The sequence below is a fragment of the Phalacrocorax aristotelis genome, chromosome 15, assembly GCF_949628215.1.
Source record: "Phalacrocorax aristotelis chromosome 15, bGulAri2.1, whole genome shotgun sequence".
Lineage (NCBI taxonomy): Eukaryota > Metazoa > Chordata > Aves > Suliformes > Phalacrocoracidae > Phalacrocorax > Phalacrocorax aristotelis.
The window spans coordinates 2411803-2423690 of NC_134290.1; the positions used below are offsets into that span (position 1 = coordinate 2411803).

At 47.9% G+C, this 11888-nt stretch overlaps 1 long non-coding RNA gene across 1 annotated transcript; it reads right to left on the reverse strand.

Annotated features, from left to right (window-relative positions):
- Positions 1-657: 657 nt before the first annotated feature.
- Positions 658-5486, reverse strand: LOC142064822 (uncharacterized). Its single transcript, XR_012663213.1, has 3 exons — positions 4921-5486; positions 4510-4644; positions 658-1424 (listed from the first exon to the last, which is right to left on the reverse strand). It is a non-coding gene; the product is annotated as an uncharacterized LOC142064822 (long non-coding RNA).
- Positions 5487-11888: the final 6402 nt, after the last annotated feature.

The window sequence follows — 11888 nt, forward strand, 5'->3', positions numbered from 1 at the left end:
ACAAGAAAAGGGTTTTTATTTCCTCCCATTGAACAGGAACCAAATGAGACTAAAGCACAAGTCCTAAAGGCTATGGTGGAGTTGAAGTGTCAGCATTCGCCCTGAGCCCCAAGACCAGCCCACCCGAGATGTGCCTCTTCTTCCTCCCTTACTTCAGCCCCACTCCCTACTCTCTCCATATGGCTCCCATCCCTCTCTGCATGGCTGCTGTCTCTCTGAGCAATACTGAAGCACTGCTGAGCAGAAGCCCTCCTGAGAAAGGGGAAAAAAAAATATATATATATTCCAGCCTTTGAGCCATGCTTTTAATATTTCATCTTTCTTTTTCTGCCAGAAGAAAGTAAATTCCTTATGCCAGCTGGGCTGCAATCTCACCACCACATCTCCCTGCCTCAGACAGCCCTGGCTGCCAGCCCCTCCAGGCAGACGGTGAATGCAAGGCTCATATACCCTCCACACAACCCCTTCTGCTCCTGCACCCCTCCGCAGTGGTCAGGCGGTGGGGTGGCCACAGAGGTGGCAGCACAGTGGGGACCAGGCACCGAGGGGCTGGGGAGGGTGGGCAGGCTGCCTAGGAGCAACAAAATTCAAGACAGATCCAAGACGTTGCAGAGGAGCCCTGCACTGAGCTCCATGAGGCCAGCCGGACACCTCTTGGGACCCACTCTGGTGGGACCCACTCTGCCAAAACTTCTTTGGCAAAGGTGACAAGTCAGCAGCCACCAGGGCACCCTGAGTGACATCTGTCAATAATTGCCACTGAGCCACCTTCTCACATACACACAAACTATCCATCAAGCATCATCTCTGTCAAGCCATGGTTTTATTTTAAATTTAATGTCTGTTAAGTATTTGGACTTTAAATTATTCTGCAGACTCACTCAGTTCATCAGTGCTTCCCTGTCTAGACAGAACAATCTTGTTGTCAGTGAAACAGATTCGCCCTGACATCCCTGTGGTGCGCGGTGATGCGGTTGCTATTTTGGAGAAAGGAAGAGAGCTAAAAAGCTCTTTCTCTTACAGTTTTGAAATGTGATTCCTGTCCACTCAACTTCAAACAAACACCTTGATAAATAATCCTGCCACCTTTGATTTGACCTCTCTCTCCCTGTTAGGAAGCGGCTTGGATGGAGAAAGGGGGAACGGCTCAGCATCCGTGGGATCTGACATGTCCGAGTGCTGCTTGCAGCATGCCTGCCCTCCTGGAAGGGAGGGATTCCCTCCTCTCCTGCTGTGGCTGTTAAATCTGCCTGCTTTGGCTTTCTCCTCCAGGCTGCAGGCTGGGGACTGGAGCTTGGAGATCTCATGGTATCCCTCCATGACACCGAGGTCCCTGCTCCCAGGCACAGACCTGCCTGATCCTCCGCAGCTGCAGGACAAGCCTTGGATGACCAGCAGGGAGATACAGGAGAGACATCAGCAGCCTGAATGAGACATTAAACCAAGTCAAAATATATTTTGCACATCAGTTTTGCCCCCAGGTCTCTGCCAGCACATGAGAGACTACAAACGCTTCTTTTATAATTAAACAAGTGCTTCTCCTCTTTGTGAAACACCTGCACAAAGGCGAAGGTAAATCAGAGCAAGCATTTGGCAGCATTTCATGTCTAGTCAGCCCTGCTGCAGCCTGCAGTACTTGGAGGGGGAAAACAGGTTGATCAAACCAAAACTAATATTTTTCCCCTTTTGCTCTGCCAGTGACAGATCTTTGATGTCTGCAGTCACAAGTGACAAATACCAGTTGGGATCCTTTCATCTCCTCTTCTAATAATACAGCCACCTGCCCATCCAACCCACAGCACGGCAGAGATCACCTCCCCACCGCCTTGTGTGAGGCATCCGCCCCCTGGGCATCACCCCAGGGAAGCACATAACCCCCCAGACTAAGCCCACGAGAAGCTGGACACACACAGAGTCCACCCAGGAACAGAGCGGTCCTTCAACAGCAAGGTGAAGGTCAAGAGCTCAGCCCCAGCAATGCCTCTTGAGGTGCCTGTGGGGAGATGGGGATGGAGAAGAGTCCGAGCGCAGCGACAGGCACATCTGCGGGGCAGCAAAGGGCCATGTTACACAGCTGTTTTTATTCCCCAAATGCCTACAGACCTCCAGGAGCTGCCCAGTTCAAAGCAGACTGCATCAGCGCACCTGCATTAACATTTAATCCCAGTGCTAGAGCATCATGCAATGATTCAGCTGCAAGTGTTCTACACAGAGAAAGAAACACTTGCCTCTGAATATTCAAGGCAGAAAAGTGACTCTATACATTCAAATAGGGAAAATTAAATTGGGAAGGAAGGAAGGACTTGCTTTTTGCACAGGCACCGTCATCGAGCAGCATTAATGGGAAGAGAGAGAAGAAAGAGAGCAGCCTCAGACCACCTCCGCACACTGATTTCCCACCTATCCACATGATTTATAACTTGTGGATTCCTCCCTGTTCTGACCTCCAGGGAGATATCAACCCACTCACAGGAATGATCAGAAATCCACCCACCCCAGGAGCAAGCTGGCTCTGCTGTTTAGGAAAATCCTGCCTGTGTGCCCACTTCTGCTGGCACAAACCGGGATGTGCAAGAGCCAGCAAAGCTGCTCCTCTGGAGCATCCACCAGCACGTCCACCACCAGCCAGGAACCATGGTGCAGCAGATGGCCTGGGGATCCAGACAGGCAAACCAGAGTGGTGGAAGATTTCACCGTCCAAGGGATGGGCCATGCAGAATCAGACCAAAGAACTGACTGTACTGAGGAAAACAGCACCAGGAAAGCACAGGAAATCACATGTGGATGGTAGCCCTTCCCCAGGTGCACTGAGATCATCTTACACAAGATTCTCCACAAGTACATAACCTGATGCCCATAGCTGGCTGAAGAGCATCCCACAGCAGCAAGTTCCACCTTGTGCCTCCTCCTTTACCTAATAGTATTATTTTACCAGCTCATTAATTCAATGAGAAGGTTTTGCCCCAGGTCTGGGGGACCAGCAATTGCTCCTTTGATCAAACCTGTGTCTTGAGCATCGCCTCTCCGTCGGTGGAGGAATGAGCCAGCTTTCTGGGAAGGTACCTTTGCTCCTCACCCCCTCCACCTGCACACGCACCAGCCCTGCTGATGCCCAGCTGCACAATAAATGGAGTTACAGCACCAGCAGAGCTGTTCTCCTGGGATGGAGAGTGTTAATGTATGCACTGAACTGGGGGCAGGAGAGTGAAGCGCTGAAAAATGATGCATGCAACGCCTCATTATCACATCCTTAATAGCCCTAAAATTGCTACGAGGACCTCTGTTGTTTCTCCTCCCCCTGGGTCCTAGAGCAGCCATTCCCATCTGTCGGCAGCAGGGTCTGGTTTCCTCACCAAAGCTCATGGCCATCCAAGCAGACAGGGCACCTCAATGCTTGGAGCCAGTGTCTCCACACCAGGTGTTCCTAAGAGGAACCACAGATGACCAGCCACACTGGCTTGGCTCAGCACATCAGTGCTGAATTAATTGACTCCAGAAGGGGCCACTGGCATCAGGCACCCAAATTTTACTCCTGCACCCTGCTACTGCCCTCTGCGATGAGAGGCAGACCGTGCCTCAGTTTCCCTACCTGTGCGAAAGAGTTGTAGTATCTCCCACCCACCTTGGTAAAGATCTTTTGCTTTTAACTTTTGCTGTGCACTCACAGAGCTTCGCCGATACATTTTGGGGAATTTTCAGCCAGTTCAGAGGTGCTGACGACACCTCCAAGATCACCCAATGTCTGGGCTACAGTTCTGCTCAGGTGTATTTTCATGCACAAGTCAACGTGTCACCCTGGCTGTCCCCGTGCCCTCTCCAGCGGGAGCGGGGTGTGGGCACCGACCACCTACCTCCGGCAGGTCTCCTCCAACACACACCGAAGAGCTCAGTTCTCCACAAACTGAGAGCTGATGCTCTAAGATACAGGCTCAATCAAAGGAGCGATTGCTGGTTCCCCAGACCTGGGGCAAAACCTTCTCGCTGAATTAATGAACTGGCAAAATGCTACTATTGGGTAAAGGCGGCACAAGGCATTAGCAGGTCCTACGTCAGCATGGAGGCATTTAGCTTCCACAGAGCGAGTGGTTGCACCTTTAAAGCACTGCATCTCAGTTCCACTTTTCATGACAGCTGTGCTGAAAGGACTTGACTCCCAAGAAATGCCAAGCCAAGAAGCTTTTAGAAAGGCAGTTCAGTAGTTCTTAAGAGGCAGGGGACATGTGCACCTAATCCAGTCTTAAAACTAATGATTTAATTTACCTTAGGAGAAGCAAGCCAGAATAAATTAATGTCTCCCAGTAGTATAACATAAGCGTGTTTTATCTAGAGATTATGTTGATTAAATCATCAAGTGCCATAATCTTCCCTTCCTACTTCAATAAGATGGGGAAAGAAAAGAACTCCTAAAAAATATAGATATAACCTTCTAAGCCACAGGAGGGAACTGCACATTCATCTCCAAGCACTCTCCTTGCTCAATAAAGCATGCACACAAGACTCCCGACCCACCCTGAAAGAAGCTGCTCCAGTTGGTGTCGTGCTAAGGTAAAATGAAGCTACGTGTTCAGAATTGAAGAGCTGCCAGGAGATGGAGGCTGGAGGAGCTCAGAGGCAGTAGAGGAGTTACACTTACGGGGTTTCACTCTGCAAATGTAATAGAAGAAATTAGATCTGACTTCTCAAGGCTATATATCTGCTTTCAGGATATAAGACACCAAGGCCATTCGTCATGCAAGCTGGAAATTCAAGTGGCTCAGAGCCACCGTGCAGGGAGACAATGCCTCAGCTGAGGGGCGAAAACACAGAAGCCAATGTCTTCCTCCCACCTCCCTAATCACATTTCCGCTTGTTCCTACCACTTCTGCTCTACACTGAAACAAAGGACTAAACCACCCACCTTGATGAATCAACAAGACCTACCTTGACTTTTTCCAGAGTTATCACCTGCTGAGGGTGGTTTTTCAGACAAAGCCTATTCCTGTGGGACTCAGCTGCAAACACTCTCCTGCAGCTTTCTGCCAGGTAATCACGCACAGGCACTTCACATTTAATGGCTTTGTCTGCTGGCTGTTTGGATTGTGTGGAGTGCTCTAGAGCCCTTGGGCAGGGCACTTCAGAAGCACGACACCTTTTATTGAAAGCCGATTCAAAACCACAGTGGTGAGTTTGAAAGCTTCCCCAGAGAATGACAAAGGATCTTGTTGAACTCCTGGCAGAAGAGAAAGGGTCCAAGGCCAAAAAAAAATTATCCCTACAACAACAGAAAGCTCCCTCTGAAAAAGCAAACTCTAAACGCTGTTTATACTGACCCCTGACACCAACAACGGCTCTCCAGCAGGCAATCTGTATTTAGAGGCCAAACCTCAACGTGAGCAATATCGACTCACCCTCCTACCCCTTGTTACACAACTCGGCGTTAGTGTTTATGAAATAAGTGGATTTTGTGAAGGAAAAGCGATTAACAGATGTGGTTTTCTTTGCTTACTGGAAAGTTGGGGCATAAAGGGAAAGGAAGCAAGCTCCCGCCAGCATTGCTGAGAGTGGGCTGCAGCAACCCCAGTCCTCTGCCTCAATTTCCTCGTGAATGGAATAATTACTCCGCTGTTGTAAAAGTTTGGAAGCTTTCAGAAGAGAAACAGCATTATCTGGAAAATTATTTTAATACCAAAATGAAGTTATCAAGAGGAACTCTATGCCCAGTGGCTCATGCAGAAAATATATCTCCATTCAACTACGCTGTCCCTGCAAGGGAAAAAAAAAAATTGTAAAGGAACCGTAGTTTCCAGTTCTGCAAGGAGGCACTTTCCCAGCAGAAGTTTCTCAGAGAAGAGAGACAGCGTGCTGACTTGCCCCCATTCAAGTCTGGAAGCTGCAAGAAGTTGCCTGACTTTTTTTCTTTTTTTTAATTATTAATTTCTGTAGTCCTGTAAACCTGCACGATGATTCACAAAGCACAGGACAGTCATGTTTCTTTCCTTGAACACCTTTCAAATTAAAACTCAGACTCAAGCCCCTTTCTCACCTAGAAGCAAACCACCTAGTTATACCACATAAAACGTACTTCCCTAAAACGATTCAGGTGGAGTAATGTAATTTCGGAACAATTCTTCACATCCTTCTGATGTCATTTTACGTTAAAAATAACCCTGACCCTCTCCCTCTGCAAGTGTGTCTGCCTTCCCAGCTGTGAACAGCATCTCCCTTCTGGGCTTTGTACCTCTTCAGTTCAATTAATAGGGCCCCCAAAAGGCTGAGGACTTCATTACTTCTAAATGAAACATCCTCCAACACACCAATGCCACTTGTCTTCTGCAGGACCCCCGTTCCAGACAAGCGTGACATTTTGACAGCACCCTCACATTCATTTTCCCCAAGAAAATGCACCGATTCATGAAGTTTAATTTTTAGGATGGCTAGAAAATCTCTCCAAGTAAACATTAGACAAACATCCATACGCTGCATGGAATTACCTGTCAAGCCACTTGATAAAACCCACTTATCCGCCAGGAACAAGCCTGACATACCCTTGGTACAGATGCCTTTCTCCCACGACTTTAACCTGTACCTGGAGTTCTCAAAGTCTAGAGGAAGGGAGGGGTTTTCACTCATTGATCATCCTCATCCTGCCAGCACCACTTCTACTTGTGTTTCACCCTCCCTGCTGAGACAGCTGCCTTTGGAAAGGAGGATTTTGAGAAGATATAGAGAGAAAAGTATTACAAAAGACACAGAGGTTGCTTTACTTCTACCCTCGCGCCCAGGGCCTGAGCTGCACTGGGAGAGCGAGTGCTGCCTGTGAACACCACCTTTCCCACATCTCCTTCTCTCAAAATAGCAGACAGCCCTGCAGGCAGCACAGACCTGGAGGATGCTCAGCTCCACGGTGACACCGGCCATCGGAGTCACATCATTCTGCTGCTGCTCGCTCACAGCAGCTCATTCTTTCCTAAGGAGAAAATTCGGTTGCGGGACTTGCTCCTTACTTCGACGCTCCCGACAGGCCAGACCTACAAGCATTTGCCCTTTTTTTTTTTTTTAAACTACATTGCCCCTCCCCCAGGCTGGGGGCAGAAATCCTTCACAGCAGATCAAAGCTCAGAGATATCAGCCAGCTTTCCTTCCTTCCTTTTGCAAACCTTTACCTTTGTGATGCCTTGGGAAAGCCAGTGGCGGTAGGCAGAAAGCCTGTGAACCCCAGCAAGATGGACTTGATTGTCTCTAGCTAAGAAGTTCCACCTTGGAGGGAGAGAGCCTCCTTTGCAGGGGGCTCAGGTCCTCTCTGAGCTGTCTCACACAAAACCCTTCCGCAAGAATCTTTACAGACTCTGTCGTGCCGTACTCAACATCCTGCACAAGAAAATGATTAATTATCCCCAGTGAGTTGCCATCTGTCAGCTGAGCACTGACAGATCTGATTAACAGACCATCCCCATGTTCTCCACCTACTGCAGAGGAAAATATGCTCTCTTCCAATGGCTTATGCTAACACATTTTTACTTAGGATTTGTAACCAGCTTCTCACAGTCAACTACCAAATGTAGCTGATTAGCAGTAACTCGTTATCCACAAGTCATCTGGTCATCTCCTCTGGGCTAAGCCTTAGCCTGCCCAGCTGGATGGAGGAGGGACAAGAGGGTAACACTGAAGAAAGGATCATGTGCCTAGAGGTGTAGATGAAGTTGTGACATAGCTGAAACCTTAGAGCAAGACCTTAAGGAAGATTAAGTTGCCCTAAAGTCCAGAGTATAAGATAAATTAAGGAAGGAGAAGGGTGTTTCTAGCTGAGTAAGGGACACAGCTCTCAGCCTTTGGCAGATCATTACACTCCTATGCCTTAGCCTGAGTCATCAAGTATGTTCTCATTTGCTTCTCTCTGTAGAAACCTTCAAGATTTACATATCAAAACCACTACAGAGGTGAAGCCACTGCTGAGACAGACAGCAGCAGGCACTGGATGCCTTCACAGCACTGACCAAGCGGGAAAGCAGGATGCTCCTGCACTGATGCTGGCTTCTCCCACCCGTTCTGCTCAGCAGCAAAGATTGCCACAGCAACGGGAGACAGAGGAGAAAAATATTTCTCTAGAACGTATTTGGTTGCTTTTTAGTGGATTGACATCGAAGAGTTTGTTTATAGATACGTCAAGAGCATGTCAGTTTGAAATTGGAAGTGAGAGTGGATGGCAGCACGGCAAGCAAAGTACTCGGGGAGAGGAGATTAAACATGCAGGTTCACCTGTTCGAGAGACCTGTGGGACAATGTAGGAGCTCGGCACTAATCAACTTCATCCACTGGGCAAAGGAAACCCTGTTCACTAATGCAAACAGCTTCGTGGTTACTCACCTCCACCACCTCGTGGGGCCCAAGGAGCCTCTGCCTCCAGAACGCCCCCCGTCACGTGCAGGCACCACACGGCCGAGCTGCAGCCTTCTGCTTTCCCCTTGGGAAGGGAACTGCCACAGTGCTGGCACCCACAGCGGGCTGCTCCGCTTCCAGCACCACCGCTGCTCCGTCCGCCGAGCCACATAACGAGACAGTAAACAGGGACAACAAGGTCGTGGAAGAGACTGAAGTCTTCCCCAAAACAATTTAAGAGGCTCATTAAACCAGTTAATAGCGCAGGAGCAGCGCTGACACCGTGCCACAGCGCTTCCAGTGTCCTTTGTAACAACGTCCCAAAAGACTCGAGCATTTAGCTCGAGTGCTAAATGCTACATGGCACCTCAAGAGCCCAATCGAGTGAGCCTTGTCAGGACCTAGAGAGGGCAGCGCATCCTGGGGGGAAAAAAAAACCAAACCAAAACACAACAGAAGGTAACAATCCCATTCTTCGAATCAGAGTGAGGTCTCCCCCGTGCTCTGATGATGATGGCTAGGTTGAGCACCCAGTGAGCGAGCGAGCAAGCAGGCACAACTCACCCTCGCTCTCCTTCGCAGCACCCCATCGCAGCAGTTGCATCAGCAGGCATTCGAGAGACAAACCTGCTCACTTAAAGAACTCCGGGGAAGTGGGGCAGGAGCTAAACAAGCACTTTCAGGTAAACAATAACTGCGTTTTTGCAATTCTGTTGGTAGCCCCTTAGAAGCAGGCTCAGCTCACTGGATTGAAGACTGAAGACCCAAACGACAGGCAGGGTCACAGGACCAGGGGACCTCCTTGGTCAGAGGCATCACGTCCTGCAGCCCCCAGTGATAAACCAAGTACACAGAACCTGCCTGGCCACACGCCACATTCTTCTTCATGAGACACTGCACTGATTCAACAAGGTATTTGGCAATGAAGAGATCCAGAAGCAGTAAAGATGCTCACTATAATAATTTTGTAAAAAGTATCAGTGCCTCAAAATTTAAGTAACTATGCAACAACATTGAAACACAGTGCTGTAACAAGGCATGGTTGGCTGAAAGAGCACGTCAACTGCCTCTTTGGGCTTGTGCCTCTGCTTGGTTGACCGGCCATATCTATTAATTACATCCACCAGAAGTACCTTAGAGCTCTGTCATTCGGCCCAGGAATATGACAGATACAACAAAGAGCTGAGGCATCATCAAGATGGAGTACCTGTCAGGCTCTCTGGTGGAAAGGGAAAAAACCCTCTGCCCAAAGGCTTTGCAGATTACTACCTTTAGTTATAGCAAACTGTAAAAAAAACAGGAGCTGGCATGGCTTGTGAAGGCTACAGCCAGCATTTAAGGCTGCTCACATCCATTAACAAGGCAAGGCTCTTGACACGTTCCCCAAGGCCTTTAGCGCTCAGGTAGCAGAAGGCAGCCACCTGCGGAAGACACTATGACAAGCCAGCCCAGAGCACAAGTTTATGCATCTTTCATGTTTCCTACGGCCCTCAAAGTTCTTCAGAGCAAATTAAACCCTTAGACTTCTTTGAGAAAGTCAGCCTCAGAACAGAGAGGGGCCAAACCTTGCTAAATGCTCCAGAAACTCCTCACGACACTAATCCCCGCCAAGAACAGTTCGACAACCAGCCTCCCCACAAGCCGCGCCTCCCTTGCCCAGGCACACCACAGCAGCATCCAGGGAAGAGATCGTCAGCACCGCAGCTTTGCATCCCAGAACACCAGACAAATACTCATCCGCACAGTGCCTGGAAAGGAGAAGCAAGCGCCCGTATCTCCTCAGATGGACAAGATCCTTGGCAGGCAAAGCCCTGCTCTGGCAGAGCCCCTCACTGGATTGCCAGTCCTAAGTCCCACTTGCCTTCCTTGGGACAATGTTTTTCCATCTTCAGGCAAGGACCAGGGGACAGGCACTTTATTTCTGTCTTTCACCCAGACTTTCAGAGCTCTCCTCAAAACAGTCATTTTACTGAAAGAGGAAAGAAATCGATAGTTTTGAATTTTCTTAGGGAAGAACAAGACCAATATCCTGAACCAGGGCCGGTAACCGTCCTGCCACGCCACTTCCCTTCCCTGAACTTCATACTTGGTACAAAACGGGACTTGATTAATACTCCACTGCTGAAACACTATTACAGAGCACACATCCCTGGGTCCCAAGTTACATGTGAAACTCCTCTGCCATGTCTTATGGGCTTCGGGAGCCTTAAATCAAGGGGTTTAGTAATTCCCAATTTCAATGGATGAGGTTTTTACTACCACAGAAATCCTTTCCATCAGAATATTTGCCTCCTGTGCTTATACTGATTTTGTACCGCTATATTACATGATTTAGTATCATTAGTATTCAGAGTCTTCCCCATTACCCGATGCCTCATGATGTATGAGGTTTGGAACATTTCTTCTCATGTGATTAGGAGGCAAATATTCATGTGACTATTATAGACTGTAACTAAAATTTAGTTAATAAGCAAAAGGATATTTCTACCCCACAGCGAATAGTTCTTCTGTATTAACAGGAACTTGACGTGATCATCAGCTACCTTCAACTATTTGTTTCAAGAGAAATCAATTAATCATTTATCAGACATCCATTACTTCCCTGGAAAAAAAAAAAACAAACCACAAAACAAAACAACCCCTAAAACCACCAACAAAAAAACTCCACCCACCTTTCCATTCAAGGACATCAGCAGATGTGGCACTACATCCACCTGTCCTGAGCCAACCGCTCTCCAAACCCACGTTAGTCAGTGCAATCCATCTCTTCACTTTGACACCTTTCGGTCACTGATTCCAAAAAGGGTTTAAACTATCAAGCAGAAGCCTTGATTTAAGGCACCAGTTTTAACCTCGATTTGCATTTGTATTTATTTTCATTAAAGATCATTATCTTTCATTTAGTAGCCATTAAAATAGCGGAGATCTGCAGGCGATCACCATCAAAAGAATCCTAACTCAATAAAAATAAGGAACCTCAAAGTGAAATGAAAAATGTATGTTTCATCACTATTGTGATTTTTTCTCCCGTCTCAAGACTCGGTGCAGAACATGTGGATGCAAATCACAATTAAATGAAAAGTGACAGCGCTACTTTAGGCATATGGGCAACTGATAGGTTTCAAATTTAAAATTGATGAAATGAATCAGTAGCTGTTCCCAGTGGGTTAGATCTCCTGGTTATAAAGCCCTAAAAGTGACTGGCTTTGCTCAAAGCATTGCTATTTTAGAATCAAAGGCTTCAGTAACTCTTCCTGTGCTGCTGTTCAGCATCTCGTTTATACGAAGGGAGTTCAGACCCCCACCCTGCATTGAAAAATATTTTGCATTTATGTCTTCTGTCACCTAAATGTTATTTAAATTTTGGTCCCAGGGTACAAGGTTTCTCTGAGCCACCTTCCCCCTCCACCTATTTCTTAACATCTCATTGGAGGGGAAGAAAAAACACCCAAATCTTTCGTGGGTGGGTGGTTGGTTTTTTTGGTTTGGTCGCCCCCCCCCCCCCCTTGGTCAAGTAATATAAACCCACACAG